Raw genomic sequence first — 18,567 nt, 5'->3', positions numbered from 1 at the left:
GTTTTAGGAGAGCAGCAGTTCTTAAAATGTAAGCAGTACTATGATATAATTTCATGTTATGTATTGTCCATCTGGCAAATACTGTCGGAGAACAAGTATGACGTCTTCAGCCCACCGTCCCCCGGGCCTCGCCACAGACTCCCTTGACTAGCCACCGCCTCCCTCCTCACAGACCGCTCCTGCCTTCATCCTTCACGTCTTTGGAGCGCAGGGCAGGAGCTTCTGTTCAACTGGACATTTCTCATGTTCTTTGAGACTAGCACACCTTTCCTTTTCTCTGACATCTCTTCTGCTCATCAGTGTCCAGTCTCTGCCCCTTAAAGCAGAGAACCCCTCTTCTACCCCATTCCTCGCTCCTTTCCCGCTTCCAGTCAGAGCAGCCACTCGTGTGTGCTGTAATGCCAGCAGGAACGGGCGGGGGGGCAGGTCTTGACACCTTTCGCACAAAAGCATACTGCCCATTTGCTCATGTTATTGAGATGTTGCAAAGGTTCGGGCATAATCCAGGATTAAAACTTAATGTAAAATCGTTTGTTTTCATTTTAAACATATCCTTTCGGATTTTTTTAAAACGTATTAATTGGGTCATATGTGCAGCTGTGAACACATTCTAAACTGCAATCTACTTGTGTTAACTGTTTTAAGTATGAAAGGGAAACCATATCGAGATTGTGATTTTGCAATTTTTTGTACTGAATATAGATTGTGAAGCAGTGATCTATTTTAGAGATTGGATACTTTGGGTGGAGGCTAGGGAGGTTGAGGTGAGGAACGACCGGTACCCTGGCAAGCAGAAGACAAGAGATACCAGGGTACAGCAGATGTAGTGGCACCAGGGACCCACTGAACCGTGATTATTGTGGTATTTGACAGTTCAAACGGGGGCCCATTGTATTTATTGCACTAGAGCCCATTACACACAGTCTATGCCACTGACAGCTGCCAGAGATGAAAACTCGTGGAAAAAAGGATTTTTACACTTTGTTTCGAGTTACATATTGTAGCACAACCCTGTAACTTCTGCTTCAACTATTGAAGGTGTTGTGAAGTGGGAACACACTGCACTTCGGCCCTGAGCATCCCATATCTCACAGATATTCATTGACCTTGGGGTGAATGGGGCCCTTTGAATGGTTGAGGGGACCCTTGGTGTTTCTTGCACTATGGGGGCTGCAGGGGCCTGGTTACACTCCTGAGTGTTCTAATATAAGCTATAAAGCACGTAGAAACATGCAGAATATAGGTCCTCTTGAACACCGCTCTCAAATGTAAACTACAAAAGGGAAATTGGAGTTAATCAATGAAAGTTTGGCACCACACACCATTATAAGTGGAACAGGCAGGTTTTAGTCTGCTGATGGGATTATTGGGCCCTCCTGCAGATTGTAATGAGGGACCTCTGAGCCTCCCAGATCACTGATATTCATTGACATTGGATTAAATGGGGTCCTCTGAAGCGTTGAGGGATCCCATAGAGGGTTGCCACCAAGCGCTGTAAGTGGCAGCTAACTCTTGTAAAGAGACGCACTCTATAGTTGACTTAAGTCTATGTGTGAGCCAGTTGCAGGTTTGGAGCTTTGTGTAGGTGCACTAATAGACTAAAGGAGAGATTAACCCAGAGTGAGCGATTATGGATTTGGCTGTGTGCTCCGCTACCCGCAACCAGCCTCTAGTCAGTCTGGGGTGAAATGTGGCATCTTATTGTGGGGCCTTATCTTGAAATTATGATTAAATGTCACCCTGAATGGGAAAGAAGTTCTTTGGAGGTAGACTAGATTATTCGAAATTCCCTTTTTTATTTTGGACCCTTGCAGCCAAACATGTATACCACTTACATTATCCTGACAAATACAGCCAGTTTGGGCTGTTACAGTTATCATCGCTTTATCATTACAGGGTATGTATACAAATCTAATAAAATACTTTGAAATAAAAAATAAAAAACATTTGTTCTTGGGGATTTTCTTCTGCCATCTTCACTTTTTGAATCTGATTTGCCACCAGTTCCTGTTGCTTAACCTCTTCTTGCATACCTTTCTTACTCCTTTTACTCAGTCTGAGAGTGTAGCAATATCGTTTTAACACTTTACCCTTTCATGTAATATAGTGTCTCCATACTCCTGTGCAAAGGACGGGGTGAAGCAGCCTGAAGAGTTGGTGATTTCAAACCCATTTCCAGTAGTTCTTTCTTTCTAGACCCCATTCCATTTAGGAAGCTTTTTGGAGGCACCATAAGCGTCTGCCTGTGTGTAGGATGACAACTTTCCTCCTTTTAAACACGGACATTGTTTCCAGTGATACACTTAAACTCACAAATCATTTCGATTCAGTGTTCGTCTAATGAATTTGATGGAAGCAAATTTAAGACTACATTTTGCTTACATCCCTTTACCATTACCCACCCCTTAACCATAAAATCCCCCATACATCCCTTTACCACTACTTACCCCCAAACCCTCAAATTAACCTTGGCTCAATTTACCATTTCCCTCCACATGCTCTGTATAAACACAGAATCTATCATTTGTATCGGGGTGCCTGTTTGGAAGTAGACATGATGTAATATAAGGCTTGTAGGTTACCTCCGGAAGCATTCAAAAATTGGGCCCGCTGTGGCCCGCCCTTAGCCTATCCAGATAAAAATTAGTGGAGCTGGGCCTGATCGGAAGACGCAGTATTCAGTGGATGGACTGTGTGAATCAGATCTGCAAGCACTCCACAACAGCAGTCTGGAATGTAAGCATGTCAAGGGAAGTGGCATCCCTTTTGATGTGCTGTGTATTGAGAGTGCAGTCACCCTGTGGCATGTACTGTGAGAGCTGAGAGAAGACCGTGTAGGATGAGGTGAGTATCTACATGGGGGCAGAGTGTTTGGAGTATCTGAGTGCAGGGTGAACAGTGTATCTATGCGAGTGCTTGGTAAGGGAAGAGCCAAGTGAGCTATGTGCTATCATGCGTGTAGGATGAGCGGTGATCCTTTTGTATTGTATTGCAATTGTATTTACATAGTTGCCGGTTTTTTTTTAGGCGGAAAGATGCACTCATGTTTGTAGTGTTAAGAATGATGTCGTCAAAAACGTATTTTTTTAATCCTTTTATTTGGTGCACATTCACAGACAGAGGAAAGGAAGAAAAGCAAATAGCCGACATGTGTTTAGCATATGGCGCCTAAGTGGCCGAGGGCTTTCTCAAGGATGTCCATAATAAATGCATGATTAGTCCAAAGTCATAAGTACCATGATTATAAGAAAAGGGGGTACACGGATAAGACACAGACTCAAGTGTGATGAGGTCAGATTTATGTGAGGGACATAGATAAGAGAGATGGAGAGAGATTTGAAAACCAGAAAGAAAGGGAAAACGGAAAAGCGAAAAAGAAGAGCGAGAAATAGAAAAGCAGAGCACAGTTGTTTAGAGGTGAAAACACATTCCCAAATCAGTGAGGATGGTTATATGTGCAAGTGAGGAAAGTGGGTGGACATAAAAGAAGGTGTAGCATAGTTAATTGTCAACATACAGAAAACGAAATCCATAACACATTTCTCAAGTAATATGGTGGTCATTGGTATGAGGTGCATTGCTCCAAGTTGTACGATATAGTGCATCCTCTTATGTATCAGCTCTAACACTACATAGTAGGGGAAATATGGATATGGTTGGGTAATCCGTGAAGGCAAGTAAAAAATAATGCTCTAATTCACAGCGTGAATGCAATCTGACCAATAGGCATAGTGAGATTTGGCGATTAGCCTCCATATTTGGAGCGGTGGAGAGAGCGAGCAAGTACTACTAAAAATACACTGCATAGTTCATTCAATCTTTCCAAAAAAGGGTTAATGCGTTAATGGTAAAAAATATAAGAGGTCTGTAAAAAATTCCCAAAAGCAGGTAAATGCATGAACATTCCGGTACATTTGCATACTCATAGAGCCAACACAGTCTCGTTAGGTTAGACATACAAACACCTTATCGCTAAATATTTGTTCATTCCGGTACACTTGTATATTCATAATGCCACCACAGTCTTGTTATATAAAACACACAAACACCTTATAGCTAAATTGATGAACTCACCAATGATTCATCTATATGTTATATATCCTTAGGAGATAAAGGAAAAACGGACTGAAATCAAGACGCCAAGAAATAGATCGTAATTGTTGGTAAGAAAATGAAGGTAACCAGGGCAGGACATTGCCATATGAGAAGGGGAGGGGGATGAGGTCAGGAGTTCGCCATGTGAGAGGGGGAGGGGGATGAGGCCAGGAGTTCGAGGTCGCGATCAAAGTACCAGCAGTCCTGCAGGCGTGGTTAAAATATGAGAGATATAATGAATGGACAAAAGGAACCAGCTAGCGCATTGTGAGCCATCCGTGTTAATTAAATGACCAGAGTGATCCTTCAAATGCAAGTGAGTGGGAGAATAATTAAACAGCGGGGCCAGCGTACCGCTGGTTCCCGCAATTACAAGTGACGAGTGACGAGTGACCTCTAGTCACGGGATAGTGAAAGTGGAATAAGGCAGTGATTACATTACGGCAGGTGGTGGTGTCTACAGTAAAGGTTGTACAATCACGTCAAGTGAAAGGTCACCTGATCATACAAATCAGAGGCAGCAACTTTGATTACGGCAGGTAGTGGTGTCCACGGTAATAATGCGCATTGGAGAGGCTACAATGAAGTTGAGTCAGAGGCCACCCGATCCTTTCTCGGTGACGGTAAACATAAAGATAGTGTAATACTCACACAATTTGAAAGCGCGTTCAGTCTCGTCCCTGCGCTCCCAGTAAATGAAGCTGAGGTGCGCATCTCTTTCAACTTAAACAAGCATTGGCATAGCCAATAGGTCTCGCTTTTGGGACTTTATAAGTATTTAGTTATGCAGCACAATATCCTTGGTGCAAAAACATCAACTTTTGCATGGCTAAACACTTATAAGGTCCCAAAGGCGAGACTTATTGGCTATGCCAATGCCCTGTTGCATGAAATCCCACACAGTACGTGTAAACTAAACATACACTGGTTATGTCCGCAAAATGTCATACTGTTGCGTGATATGATACCAAATATTAAGGATTTTATTTTACACTTACTTTACCTTTGCCCCCACTGTCATAACTGGCTGAAACTGAGCTTTAAAAAAAATCCCTCTTTGCAATCCAGGAAAAGTAGATACTAATCCCCATCTTAAATGTAGTTTGTCAGAATCCATTGCATGGAATTTCTCCTCAGTCTTGAACTCAGCAAATGGGACAAGTAAAAAAATAAAAAAATAATAATTTTCTTACTCAATCTCCTTCTAAACTCATTCAAGGCTTTTTGGGAGGTGCTGCAGCAGCACCTCCCGCACCGCTACGTCTAGTGGCCCATCTGCAGGGTGTCACCTGCAAGCTACTTCTAACCAATAGCCTCTCGTGTCACCTGGATGGGCCTTGTCCAGCAGCAAGCAATAATAACCTTGTGAACTGCAAGGTCCTTGTAACAATTTGTCTGCAGGACCTGCAATTCATAGAGGGTCACCTAACTCCCATTCCACTTTGCGGTGGTTACTCAGCATTAATGCGCCTTACTCTTACCTGTACCGGGCCTGTGTCTGGAGCACGGACTTCGAGTGCGCAGAGCTGGGACAAGCAGCCTTGGTAAAGTCCTACACTGGAGCATGGTGGCAGCTCGACTGCCATCCACGCGCTGAGAATCCCAGGCCGCTGCTCACAGACATGCAGTGACCTCCCATCATGCACTGGGACAGGAACAGACTAATTTGCATACAGCCAGGTTCTGAAACTGGGATGGTGCAGTGAGCTAAAAAACGGTGTTGGATCTAGCCCTGATCTCTTGACTGGGTGAGAGCTTTCTGCTTAATTCAGAGACTCTGTCCCTCACCACCCCTTGTTGTAAATATTTTTGTCCACCCTAAGCGTGGAAGGGTATTCTCAGATGTGAGACCCTTGCTCATTGCACCATCAGGATTCAAGCAAACCGGGCCGAAGACGGCTGTAATGCCAGAAACCGGTCCCCGGGAGCTTGTTTCCTTCCCAGTGTAAGAATTGGCTTTTGTAGTTTGGTTTGCCCTGTTCCCATCATGCACTGGGACAGGAACAGACTAATTTGCATACAGCCAGGTTCTGAAACTGGGATGGTGCAGTGAGCTAAAAAACGGTGTTGGATCTAGCCCTGATCTCTTGACTGGGTGAGAGCTTTCTGCTTAATTCAGAGACTCTGTCCCTCACCACCCCTTGTTGTAAATATTTTTGTCCACCCTAAGCGTGGAAGGGTATTCTCAGATGTGAGACCCTTGCTCATTGCACCATCAGGATTCAAGCAAACCGGGCCGAAGACGGCTGTAATGCCAGAAACCGGTCCCCGGGAGCTTGTTTCCTTCCCAGTGTAAGAATTGGCTTTTGTAGTTTGGTTTGCCCTGTTCCCATCATGCACTGGGACAGGAACAGACTAATTTGCATACAGCCAGGTTCTGAAACTGGGATGGTGCAGTGAGCTAAAAAACGGTGTTGGATCTAGCCCTGATCTCTTGACTGGGTGAGAGCTTTCTGCTTAATTCAGAGACTCTGTCCCTCACCACCCCTTGTTGTAAATATTTTTGTCCACCCTAAGCGTGGAAGGGTATTCTCAGATGTGAGACCCTTGCTCATTGCACCATCAGGATTCAAGCAAACCGGGCCGAAGACGGCTGTAATGCCAGAAACCGGTCCCCGGGAGCTTGTTTCCTTCCCAGTGTAAGAATTGGCTTTTGTAGTTTGGTTTGCCCTGTTCCCATCATGCACTGGGACAGGAACAGACTAATTTGCATACAGCCAGGTTCTGAAACTGGGATGGTGCAGTGAGCTAAAAAACGGCGTTGGATCTAGCCCTGATCTCTTGACTGGGTGAGAGCTTTCTGCTTAATTCAGAGACTCTGTCCCTCACCACCCCTTGTTGTAAATATTTTTGTCCACCCTAAGCGTGGAAGGGTATTCTCAGATGTGAGACCCTTGCTCATTGCACCATCAGGATTCAAGCAAACCGGGCCGAAGACGGCTGTAATGCCAGAAACCGGTCCCCGGGAGCTTGTTTCCTTCCCAGTGTAAGAATTGGCTTTTGTAGTTTGGTTTGCCCTGTTCCCATCATGCACTGGGACAGGAACAGACTAATTTGCATACAGCCAGGTTCTGAAACTGGGATGGTGCAGTGAGCTAAAAAACGGTGTTGGATCTAGCCCTGATCTCTTGACTGGGTGAGAGCTTTCTGCTTAATTCAGAGACTCTGTCCCTCACCACCCCTTGTTGTAAATAGGGATTGGGGGAGGCATGTATACAGTACCCGGAAGAAGCCAAGCTGCGTCACCCAGCTTCAGCATTTGATTGGCTGAAACTAAATACGGAGAGGAATGTTTGTTTATGAAGTTAAAGCGCTCAGCTTCTATGTTTATGAAGTTAAAGTGCTCAGCTGGTTCGTAAGGACATTTGACAAAAGTGCAGATGATTGCATGAACTCTGCAGTACTACCAGAAGTAAAGACTAACATCGAATGTGTTCTACTCCCGCCGTTTTGATTAGGCCTTCCCTTTTGCTGACGCTACACGTGTTGAACAGATGATGTGGCGTAACGACCAAAGCTGCTGCGTTTTGAAACTCGAGAACCTGGTTCGAGTCGCAGCGGCGACGCAACATGTGATCCCTTAAACTCACGGTGCCTTAGAAAAACAAGCGAGTTCCTCGTGCTAAAAGGAGGCAGCAGGGGTAGGGGCGAGAGGAGGGGGCGAGTGAAAGCGTTTCACTTGTGAGAGTGAGCAGCGCCGGGAGTGATAATTGCTCCCATATAGCGCCGCGCGCTCCCGCAAGTGAATCGCCACACATGCACGCGTTGCCATTGAAGGCAATTGAACGCGTGCACCTTTTTGGCTGAAGAGGTCTTTTTGCCTTTGTAGCGCATGCGCGCTGCATAGGCGAGACCTAAAAAGGCCAGTGCGACATCAAAGCGTCCTCACCGTGTTAGCGGAGTCAACGAAAACAGCATGGAAAAGAAGATATACTATCTCTAAGGCAAAGGCGGAAAAGAGGAGTGAGGAGTTGAACTAGGTGAGGTCAGGACGTTGAATATGGGCGAAAATAAAAACTGCACTAATGCAAGTGGAAAATATAATTAGAAGAAGTGAAACAATTGAATAAAGGGGGCATCCAAGGCTATTCCAAGTAATATCATACAGACTCCAGAGAGCCAATTATAAGAGTTTGGAATTATCAACCGAAATATAATAAATACATGTGGGCAATGGTCAAAAATTTAGATCTTAGCGTGCAAAAAAATATCAAAGTGCTAGAGTCCTTGAAGTAGAATAAAAATCGATTGTAACTAGATAACAATAAAATAAAGTGACAATAAGACAGCCAAAATAATGATAAAGAAATGGACACACAACAGGGCATGGTAGGTCTGTTACGGTCAGGAGTTAGAAGTGCATACTGCCGTGCGCTTTAAATAGGTTCCGGAAAATTAGAACAAGAATTACAAAGATAACCAGGGAGCAAATACAAAAACATGCACAAAACGTTACAGGTATGGGAAAGGAAGACAGTCAAATCATACACTGATTCAGCCAAAGCGCTGTGTTCTCAATCAAAGGAAGGGGGTCAGGGAGAGGTTGGAAATAAAAGGCGTGCTCATACATGGGACAGTCCAATAATTCCTCAGCAAAATTGGGACATTCTTACTTGCTGTAGCTTGGGTGGAAAGGTACATCCTTGTGAGTGAAGAGTTTTTCCTGATCAGAAAAACTAGGGTAGGTACGGTAGGTGGGGGGAAAGGAGAGGGGAAAGAGAAAATAAAGAAATGCCCCTTATAACCCGCAAGATCAAATATCCTTTGTGACCTGCCAAGTGGGATGAGATATTGTTAGTACAAGAAACCTAGTAATGGTTCTTTTTATGAAACCTCCGAACCTATGGAGGAGTATAGTCATTAGAGTCAATAGTGCATTTCAGCGTTACAAGAAAACATAGTAATGGTTGTTCTTTTTCTGAAACCTACGATCCTATAGAGGAGTATAGTCATTAGAGCCAATAGTGCATTTTAGCATCTTTGTTCAAGCCATTGGTGACTGTACTCATGCGCATAATATATTCGCTCTCTCTTTGTCTCTTGCGCAGTTCCCCGCCTCTTGCTTTTGGTTTGATCTGTTCCAGCCCAAAGGATTTGAAAGCCTTTTGATGTGGATAGAACTCTCTGAAATGTTCAGTCAAAGGTGGTCTAATTTCTGGTTTATGTAAGTTGTGGTAATGTTCCAGAATTCTGAGCTTGAGCGGTCTTATTGTGCTTCCCACATACAGTTTGTTGTATGGACAAATTATTACATAGCTCACATAGGTGGAGTTGCAATTGATCCAATCCCTTATTTTTATGGTCCTTTGTGAAACCAATGAACATTCTAGTTGTTTATTCATTCCCAATTTGCATGTGTTGCTATTGTGGCAGATATAGAAGCCAGTCGATTTGGACAGGAAGGTTGCTTTTTGTCTCTGTCTTCTGTCCAAAAATTCTAACTTGCACAGAATTTGTTTGAGGTTTCTGGCTCTTCTGAAACCCATTCGTGGAAATCTTTCTATTTCATTGGTAATTAATATATTGTTTGTTAAGAGGTACCAGTGTTTCTGAAGTGTCTTTCGAACATGATGGTGGGCATTGTGGTAATCTGTCTGGAATCTAATTGTGTTGCGTTTGTTTTCCTTGGAATGGTCTTTGGGTTGTAAAAGTTCAGCACGTGAAAGTTTTCCACACTCCTCCGCTGTTTGTTCTAGGTGGGATCTTGGATAACCATGTTTAGCCAATCTCTTGGTTAGGTCTTTGGCCTTCTCTTCGTAAATGGTACTATCACTGCAGCTCCTGCGCATGCGTCTAAATTCCCCTTTTTGGAATGTTTTATATGGTCTTTGGTGGATGGCAACTGTCTGCTCTCAGTATGGAATTGGGTGCTGTAGATTTACAGTAAGCTTTTGCCTGTAACTTACCATCTTGTATGTAGATGGTGACATCCAAGAAATCAATTTCCTTTCTAGAGATATTTGATGTGGTTTTGATGTTCCATTATTGGTGTTTATTTTCCGTAGGAAGTTGTTAAGAATCTCCTCTGTTCCTTGTGTCATCAATGAAACAGCCCTAGTATAGTATGCGTGGGGTATATTCTTGGAAATTCTTATCCCAGATCCAGTATTTTTCGACTTCTCCCATGAAAATGCATGCATATGGGGTGCAAAGTTGGCTTCCATGGCACTCCCCTGTAGCTGTAAGTAGCATTTCATGTTGAAGGAAAATACGTTGTTGGTGAGGCAGAAGTGTAACCTGTCCACAATCATTTTGTTTGACTCCCAGAAATTAGCAGATTTGGTGGCCAGGACTTTTTAGATGGCTTCCAATCCATCAGTATGTTGGATTGAGGTGAATAGGCAAACGATTTCAATTGTGGCCAGTATACAATCCGAAACCCATAGGATGTTATCCAATTTGAGTAGCAGATCCTTAGTGTTGTGTATGTATGACGGTAGGGCTTCATAAATGGCTGAAGTTGGTAGTCCACATATTCCCCAAACTTGGAACAAATAGATTTGATCCCAGCTATGATTGGTCTGCCTGGTGGGTTCGTTTTATTTTTATGGACCTTCAGTAGAAGATACAGGTTTGCCATTGTTGGGTGTTCTTTGTATAGATTCTTGCGTTCTTCCAGAGTGAGGAGATTTCATCTGTACCATAGATCCAAAAGATCCTTTAGGTCCTTTTGTATCTTGGTCGTTGGGTAATTGTCTAGTTCTTTGTAACATGTCCTGTAACTGAGTTGTTTTAGTGCTTCTGCAATGTAACCTTCAGTGCGCAGTATGACCACGTTCCCTCCTTTATCTGCCTCTTTTATCACTACTTCTGGATTTCTGCTCAGGTCTTCCACAGCTTTGGTTTCATGAGGTTCCAAGTTTCTTGGCAAGTAGCGTTTCTTTTTCTAGTATTTCTTGTATTCCAGAGCCAGGTCTTTACTAATGGCTGTTTGGAAGAGATCAATGGTGTTGCTCGTTGGTAGTTGGGGACAAAAGGACGATTTAGCGCATATTGCTATCTACAGCGTATGCAATGTAAATTGCCAATTCTTTGGCCACAGTGTGTGTAGATGGGGATTGAAGTTCCTCATCGTCTGTGAGAGTGGTAATCAAATGAATGTTGTCCAAATCCTGCACTGTCAGGGAGTTGGTGATGGGTGGTCTTACATCTCTGGGAGTAGGCGGTCTATTGTGAAAGAAAGATGTTAATTTTAGTTTGTGGGTAAATTTGTAGGACAGATGACAGGTCTTGATGTATTGCCATTTCATGTATTGGTGAGTGTTAGTTTCCAGAGATGTTGATCATCAAGTTGTTTGGTCTTTCGGTTTGGTTTCTTTCTTCCTGGTCCTGGTTGTGCGTTTTCTGTTGTTGCTCTGGTATCTTGTGTAGATTGGTTTTTGACCCCAGACAATGTCTTAAATCTTCCTCTAAAAAATTGACCCCAATTGTGATGTTGAAGCTGTTAATTTGTTTCCTGGAGATTCTGCTTTCGAACTTGTGATTGAGTCTTTTTGTTGTCGTGCCTGTGATGCAGTGATCCTCTTGGTGGTGATGTCATATCGTTTCGCGAAGGTGTAAACCCTTCCTAGATGGGAGTCCAGTTGGTCCCACGAATTTCCAGTTTTTTTTGTTGTATTAGGTCCTCCTTGTATTCATGAATGACTTTGTTGAGGATCTCGTAGGTCTTTGTGCTTATGTCCTCCCAATTTGAATCTTCAATTTTTTTGCGTCCGGTCATCCACTTCAGTTTTATATTTATGTTCGTCTTCTGCAGTGTCAATGAGTTCTCGAATCATATTATTCGATGCTTCTCTCAAATTCTCCCATTGGGAGATTTGGTCCACGGGGGAAATATTAGTATTCAAAGGCCCCTTGTTATTCTGTCTGTCTCTAAGTACTTCTTTAAGCTAGCTGCTTCCCACCGTTTTGTAGTCTACTTTTTTTACACATATTGGGTACTGTCTTTGTTGTGGCCTCCCTTCGAACAGGATCCACCCATTTGCTTGCAACCAATGTATTTATATAGTGCTTACTGCCCCTGACGAGGCGTCAAAGCTCTTTTCGGCCAGTAGCATGCTACTCCGGATCCCAGAAAGGATTAGTGGTTGATTTGTATAGTGAAATTTGAGTTAATCTGAGCGGTGGACATGTGAGTCTGTTAGATGGAATGAAAAGGATAATGGGGGACAGAAGGGTGAAGAGTCTAGAAAGGGTTTGTGGTGAGCTCATATTTGTAAGATGAGATTTGGGGTGAGTATAAGGAGAGATGGAGGAAGGAAGAATCTCTAGAAATGAATTAGGAGATCCATGTAGTAAAATTTGTTTTGGGATAAGTCAAAGGAGAGATGGGTGAGGGAAGAATTTAGAAGGGTTGTTTGGGAGATCATAGTATTAAAATGAGGTTTGTGGTGATCCAAGGAGGGAAGAGTCAAGAAAGGGTTATTTGCAGATCATAGTAGGATAAGGTTTGGGATGAATCGGAGAGTGGAGGTAGAGGAAATATTGAGAGAGGTAAAAGGTGAAATATAGGTTAGTGCCTTGGAGAGAGTCAAAGATGTTGTTTTTTTTCCAGTAGAAGTAAGGTAATACAATATAGATACACAAGTATATATTATGCATATTTATATAAATAAATACACTTTTCTAAATACATATAATCAAATTAAATGTTTATATACACCGGGTTATGCTGTACATTTGTGTTTGAGCAATGGTGGTAATGCAGGAAAGAACCAACCCTTGGGTAGTCTTCTGAAGATAAGATGGTTATCTGTGAATCTTATGTTTGGGGGTAATGAATTCCATAGTTTTGCTGCTTGAACAGAGAAAGATGTCCCACCTATGTTTTTTTGTATAGTGGGATTTTGAGGTGAAGAGCCAATCTGGAGCAGAGGTTCATTTGTTGAATGTATTTTGTGATTTTGTTCCGTATGATAAGCAGTCCTTTTCCATGTATTGTTTTGTAGGTGCTACAAAGTGGGTTGGATGTGCATCTTCCGGTAACCAGTGTATTTCCCTCAAGGCAGGGGAGATGTGGGTTTATGGCTTTACTTGTAGGAGTAGCCTGGCTTCAGAGTTCAGTCCAAGAATCTTAGAGCCTAGGTCCTCTCGGGTGCACACCCTGGTCAGTGTCAAATTAATCTGTGTTGCTGCACACTGGTCATTGTTGGGAAGGGGACCTGTGGTCCCTCAGTGTACCTGAAGGCTTCCCATTTCATTCCTCTATAAGTGTATGTCTGAGAGCTTACAAGCCCACTGTGACGATTTTCTGGTCCACTGTGACGATTTTCTGGTCCACTGTGTGCACTTATAAGTCGAGAGGGACTATTTTGGGTCTATAGATGTGTGCCCATCTGAGGATCACTGAGCAGATTCTAGCACTCTGAGGAATACACAGTCCACTGGGAGGATTGAAGGACTGTGAATGAGCACCTATGTGCGAATTTACAAGTTTCTGGTTGGACTGCAGCACTCTGGGTGTGCACCTATATCTGCATTTACATGTCACAGGCCAGACTTGAGCATTCCGTGGAAGTGTGCTTATGTGTCCATGCACAGGCCTCTGGGTTGAATCAAATTATTTGGTGTGTAAGCCCAGGTGCATTAAATGCCACAGGGGCAAATGGCAGTTTCAGCTATTCGGATGAATCTCTTAAAAATTAAATAAAGGAGATGATAAAAGACTAATGGATGAAGGGCCACCGGTGTACCAAGCATTGGCAAAACCAATAGGCTGGGGTTCAGTGTGCTAAGACATGCAAACAGGCGTGCTGAAATATGGTTTGTGTGTGCTACATGCAAAAATGATATTTAGCATATTAAAGACCGACCTACGGGCGTTACCAAAGCCGAGGGCATTTTCTGTATTGATGGTACATCTGCAATAAAGAAGTAAATGTGGCAAAACGTTTCATGACTGAGTGAACTTTTTGCATTTTTACAAGAGCTCTTCGTATATTCCAATAGAAGCCCTTCCTAGAAGGCGGAATGATACAACCAACAGCATGACCTTCAAAGAGAAACTGGACGGAGCCACACTACACGAGGTTTATTTCAAGGATTTGGTAACAATAGGCATAGAGACAGGTGTACTGTTAAGTCACACCTAATACAAATTAAGTATCTGGCTCTTCTATTTATTGCTCCATCCAACAGATGGCATAATGTCTCAACATCTCTTTGCCCGCTCCCCTCCCCATATCAATCAGCAGCCAAGACTAAGGAGTTCAAAAAGAGAGGCATTCCCACCTGTTTCCTCTTCTAGGAAGCATCGATCTTCCTTGTCAAGCAAGAGGTAACCCTAGTCACCGGCAACCGCACCACTGACATGAGGACATATCCCAGTGTAATCGAGGTGTGCTGCGGTACCTATGAAGCCGTGTGGTCTTGCAAAACCTTTACAGCTAGTAACAGAATAAACATAACCTAGTGACACAGCAACATCTGTGGTAATGCAACAGGCGTCAATAAGCTAGAATGGATGTACCAGTTGGTTTCCACTGCACACCTTAAGCAGGAAGACAAAGTCTTTCAGAACATCCGAGGATAACCAGACCGCTGCTGTGCAGGTCTGTTTCAAGAAGCACAAGACTTGCTCAATCACATGACCCAGAGGCGAAACGTCCTTGGCTGCCCAAGAGGCCTCAAGAGCATAACTGTCACATATCTCACCAGCCTAATAAGAAAGCTGCAAACCATTGAAGGAAATACACTCCTCCAGTTTAGTCCATTGTGAATAAGAACCAATAAAGCACAAAGACCACCCTAAACTCGCACACAAATCTTATTGGTTGAAATACCGGAAAGAATTTTTTTTTTAAAGTGGTGGGTAAAATGCTTGTCGATCATTACTCTGGGCCACACCCATATCGGTTGTTTTTGTGCTCACTCTGCCATTATAGCCGACCAAACAAGAGCAAACCTCGCTTGGTACTGCTCTAATAAGAACAGCACAGCCCCAACTGCCAGGTCATATACCCTCTTAATAGAACCCGTTGAAGGGCCTATTTAGAATGTACTGAAAGATTTGGTCTTTACAACCCGGACCCTGCAGCTGACAGCTTTTAATACGCTACTGGTTATCTATTTAATGCATGCTGGAGTGGGCGGAAGAAAAATGTAAACACCGACCAAAGGATGAAGCCTGGATCTAAGTAACTATGTTAAACACTTAATTTTAGTAAAAATTAAAATGTCCTGACTATCCCAGACATAACAAAAAAGTCAGTCTGCCATTAGATGCAAGCCTCTTGAGTTTGGGAAAGAAACACTTTTGTGCTTCGTGAGTACAAGGTTGACTTATGTGGTGCAGAGGGAGGGCTGTTTGTGTATTGTGAAAGGCGTGCAACTTGTATGAATTCAGGGTGAGTTGTTTGAGTGGACAGTGAAGGATATGTTTTATAGGTTGGAGAGTTTGTGTGGTGCACAACCTTGCTAAATTGGAAATCCTGCTCTACAAATAATTACAAATTAAGGGGCCTTAACAAAACTATTGGTGCTAGAGCACATTTAATTCACGATTTGCAAGGAAGAGGCAACCTTCGAATTCATATGGAAAGATGTTCAGATGATCTATATGACTGAGTTAGTCCGAGCATTATACTTTCTGGGTGGTTCATCTGTTTAGATTATAACAATTAGTGGAAATCCCTCAATGCGTTTGTCTTGCTCTGCCTGTTTTACCAATTGGTACATTTACAATGTAATATAGAACTTTTGCTGGTGTTTCAGATTTAGTGTGCTACCTTAATCACTTATATTACATTTTGTGATTCTAGTTTTATAATATTTGCATTGTGTTGAAAGGGTTGAGTTCAAAGTTTCTTGAACGAAAGAAAATGTTTCTGTAAAGAATGTCAAATTTAAGTCTGTTTTGTTTACTCGCATTGAAGAATCAGGATAGGCACGAAGTCCTTCAGTGTCTCATATAAGGTTCAAAAAGTGAGCTTGTTTGGGGGACTTTAGTTTCTGTTTCAACAACTAAGTGTACATTTATTTTAAAATGCTGAGAGTGCTTGTTAGGTTTTGGCTACAGATCGCTTTAGCTGGCTGTGCTTGTGCACATGTTGGCTTTGTGTTATTTGACAGGTCCGATTAAATGACTTATGACGTAATTGGATGCACATCTGTGGTGGCCATCTTTTAATGCTTTTTGATACGTTTTACTAATCCATTTTAAGTTGGCTGACATAGATACATGTGCATCTGGTGCTGTGTAGTGTGTGAAAAGCATTGGCAACGCCAGTAGGTTTCACAGGTGAGACCTATTCGTTTAGCAAATGCTTTTCGTTCTTTATTTTCTGGTACAGACTAAATTTTGGGCATCCTATGCCATTTCCAATGAGTTCTATTAAGGTTACATTCCCACCAGCATCCTGAAAAGCAACAGTTCAGAATGCTCAAAAATAGTAATAAAAATACTCTGTTCTGGAGACCAGTTCACTAGCCACTACCTGATCAGTTCTTCCACCAATTAACTATTCACCCCTAGAATCTTAACATTGTTTACCTGTTGGCTTTGGTAGCAGCCAAACCAATCAGTCTCGGCAACAGAAGAATTCTAGAACACTTTGATTAGGAACTGTCCAGTTTCCTTATCAGATGCCTAAGAGGCTTTTTCAGGGTTAGGGTAATCTTTGCATTCCAGTACTTGTAATTCCCAGTTTATAACAGAAGCACCAGGAGTACTGTTGGTACTTTTTTAAGGACAATGGCCATGTTGCAATCTGTTACGTAGTCCGAGACCAGTTTGTCTTCAATAAATACAGACATATGACTGAAATCGGATGTTTAGATTAGAGTTGCCTGAAAAGGGACCCTTTGCTATTCGTCGATAGTTAAGGAGGTTGGTAGGCTCAATCCCACTTTTTTTGTTTTCTATAATTTTATAGTCGTGCTTTGAATTGGTTTAGAAAGTATCAAGTAGCAAAGAAATGATTATGGTTTGTGTCCTCAAGTTCCCTTTGTAAGCAGTTGACTTGGAGCTCATTTTGGATGATATTAATTTGTCTTCTAGATGGAGTATGGGGTGGCCATGGTTAAGGGGCTATCTCCTGATTAAAAATCATGGAATGCCAGCTCCCTTGCTCTCCCTCCCATTCCATGTGCCCCAAGGACCTCCACTCACATGCCCTCCATCTTTTGATGACCTGGAGGTTTTCTTTAGAGAGAGACTCGGGAATTATTATCTGCATTGGTTTAAGTTTTACATACTCTTTATGGGACTATAATTTTTTTATGTTATTGGATTATTGGGGTTGTTTTAAAACCCAGGTGCTTAGAATAGGAAATTGTCATCTTTAATCTGTGGTTCATAAAGGGGAGTGTGCATCAAGAGTGACTGGTATCTGCACAGCAGGTGCTTACTATTAAAAAAAATTCCGGCATATTATGGAGTCTAACATACAAAGTCAGCTGCATGAAGTAATTAGTTGCTCAGAAATGTTTAAAAAACGCGGTCACCCATCCCATTCTCAGCAAATCTCGAATCGTCTTACGCACTGCTCTATACTTTGAATGTCCATGGGAGAGGAGGGAAATGGGAAAATAAAACACATCCAAAAAGGGATCGCTCTGAAAATACTGTCTCTGAAACCCCTCGCCAAATAAGGGGTAATGCATTGCACTGCATATAAACAAAACCTCAAAGTCTCTAGCAACCTAGGCCATGGGCACTCCTCTTGGTCTGAACTAGACTCTATTAAGTGGAAAGTGCTACATTTCAAGGTTTGGTAGGAAAATGAGAGGCCTCTTAAGAGTCAACATTTCAGTTTTAATCTTCTGCAGCTCTTCCTTCTTGTTCTGGTTTTCGTGACTTGGATCTGGGAATACAAAGCTTGGGATCCCCTAAAATGAAGGGCCCCCTTTTAAAAGCTTGTTTTGGTCACTGACGCTATCTGGTCTAACCCATTTCCACAATGAAAGTCCAAACACTAGCTATCCCAGAATCCGATCACTTTGTTGGAATTCTCACTTCCCCTTTTACCTCCAATGTAGCCTCAAAATCAACTACTGGCCCGTGACCTCGGGAAAGTATGCATAAGTGTTCAAATGTTCCTCTTGTACAGGGGTGAAACTCATAGGACCTTGATCTTAGCATCTCAACGTCAAACTGTTGCTGCTGCTTCATCTTTACTTTCGACTGGTCTAAGTTCCCTCCATTACTGGGACATTCTTGTCAATGGTTGTTGTGGCCCTCATCTTAGGCAGGTCTCAAAGGAGACATTCTCCTTTGTTAGTGCAGTCATTTGTAGATCAATTTCATCCTTGATCTAGTCATGTTGTTGTGCAGGGCATTGTGAGGCAGCAACAGTGGCGTAGCTAGACGTACTACCACCCGGGGCGGCCTCTGACTTTGCCACTCTGTTGAAAGAGGAGGGGGATGGTTTGTGGTGTCCGACCGACTACTTGTTAACCCCCTGCAGGACAATCCCACCCCCCTTGTCAGCTGGTTTTATAACAAGGTGGGATTGTCCTGCAGGGGGTTAACGA

The 18,567-nt window shown here is 42.8% G+C and overlaps 1 protein-coding gene across 2 annotated transcripts in view; it reads left to right on the top strand.

Moving 5' to 3' along the window:
• The window catches only part of CAMSAP1 (calmodulin regulated spectrin associated protein 1), a 542,816-nt gene that overhangs the window by 153,549 nt on the left and 370,700 nt on the right, over positions 1-18,567 (top strand). The gene's annotated exons all lie outside the window — the stretch shown is intronic.

Source organism: Lissotriton vulgaris, chromosome 5 (assembly GCF_964263255.1).
Source record: "Lissotriton vulgaris chromosome 5, aLisVul1.2, whole genome shotgun sequence".
In the NCBI taxonomy this organism is placed as follows: Eukaryota; Metazoa; Chordata; class Amphibia; order Caudata; family Salamandridae; genus Lissotriton; species Lissotriton vulgaris.
This window is presented reverse-complemented; position numbering and strand designations above follow the sequence as displayed.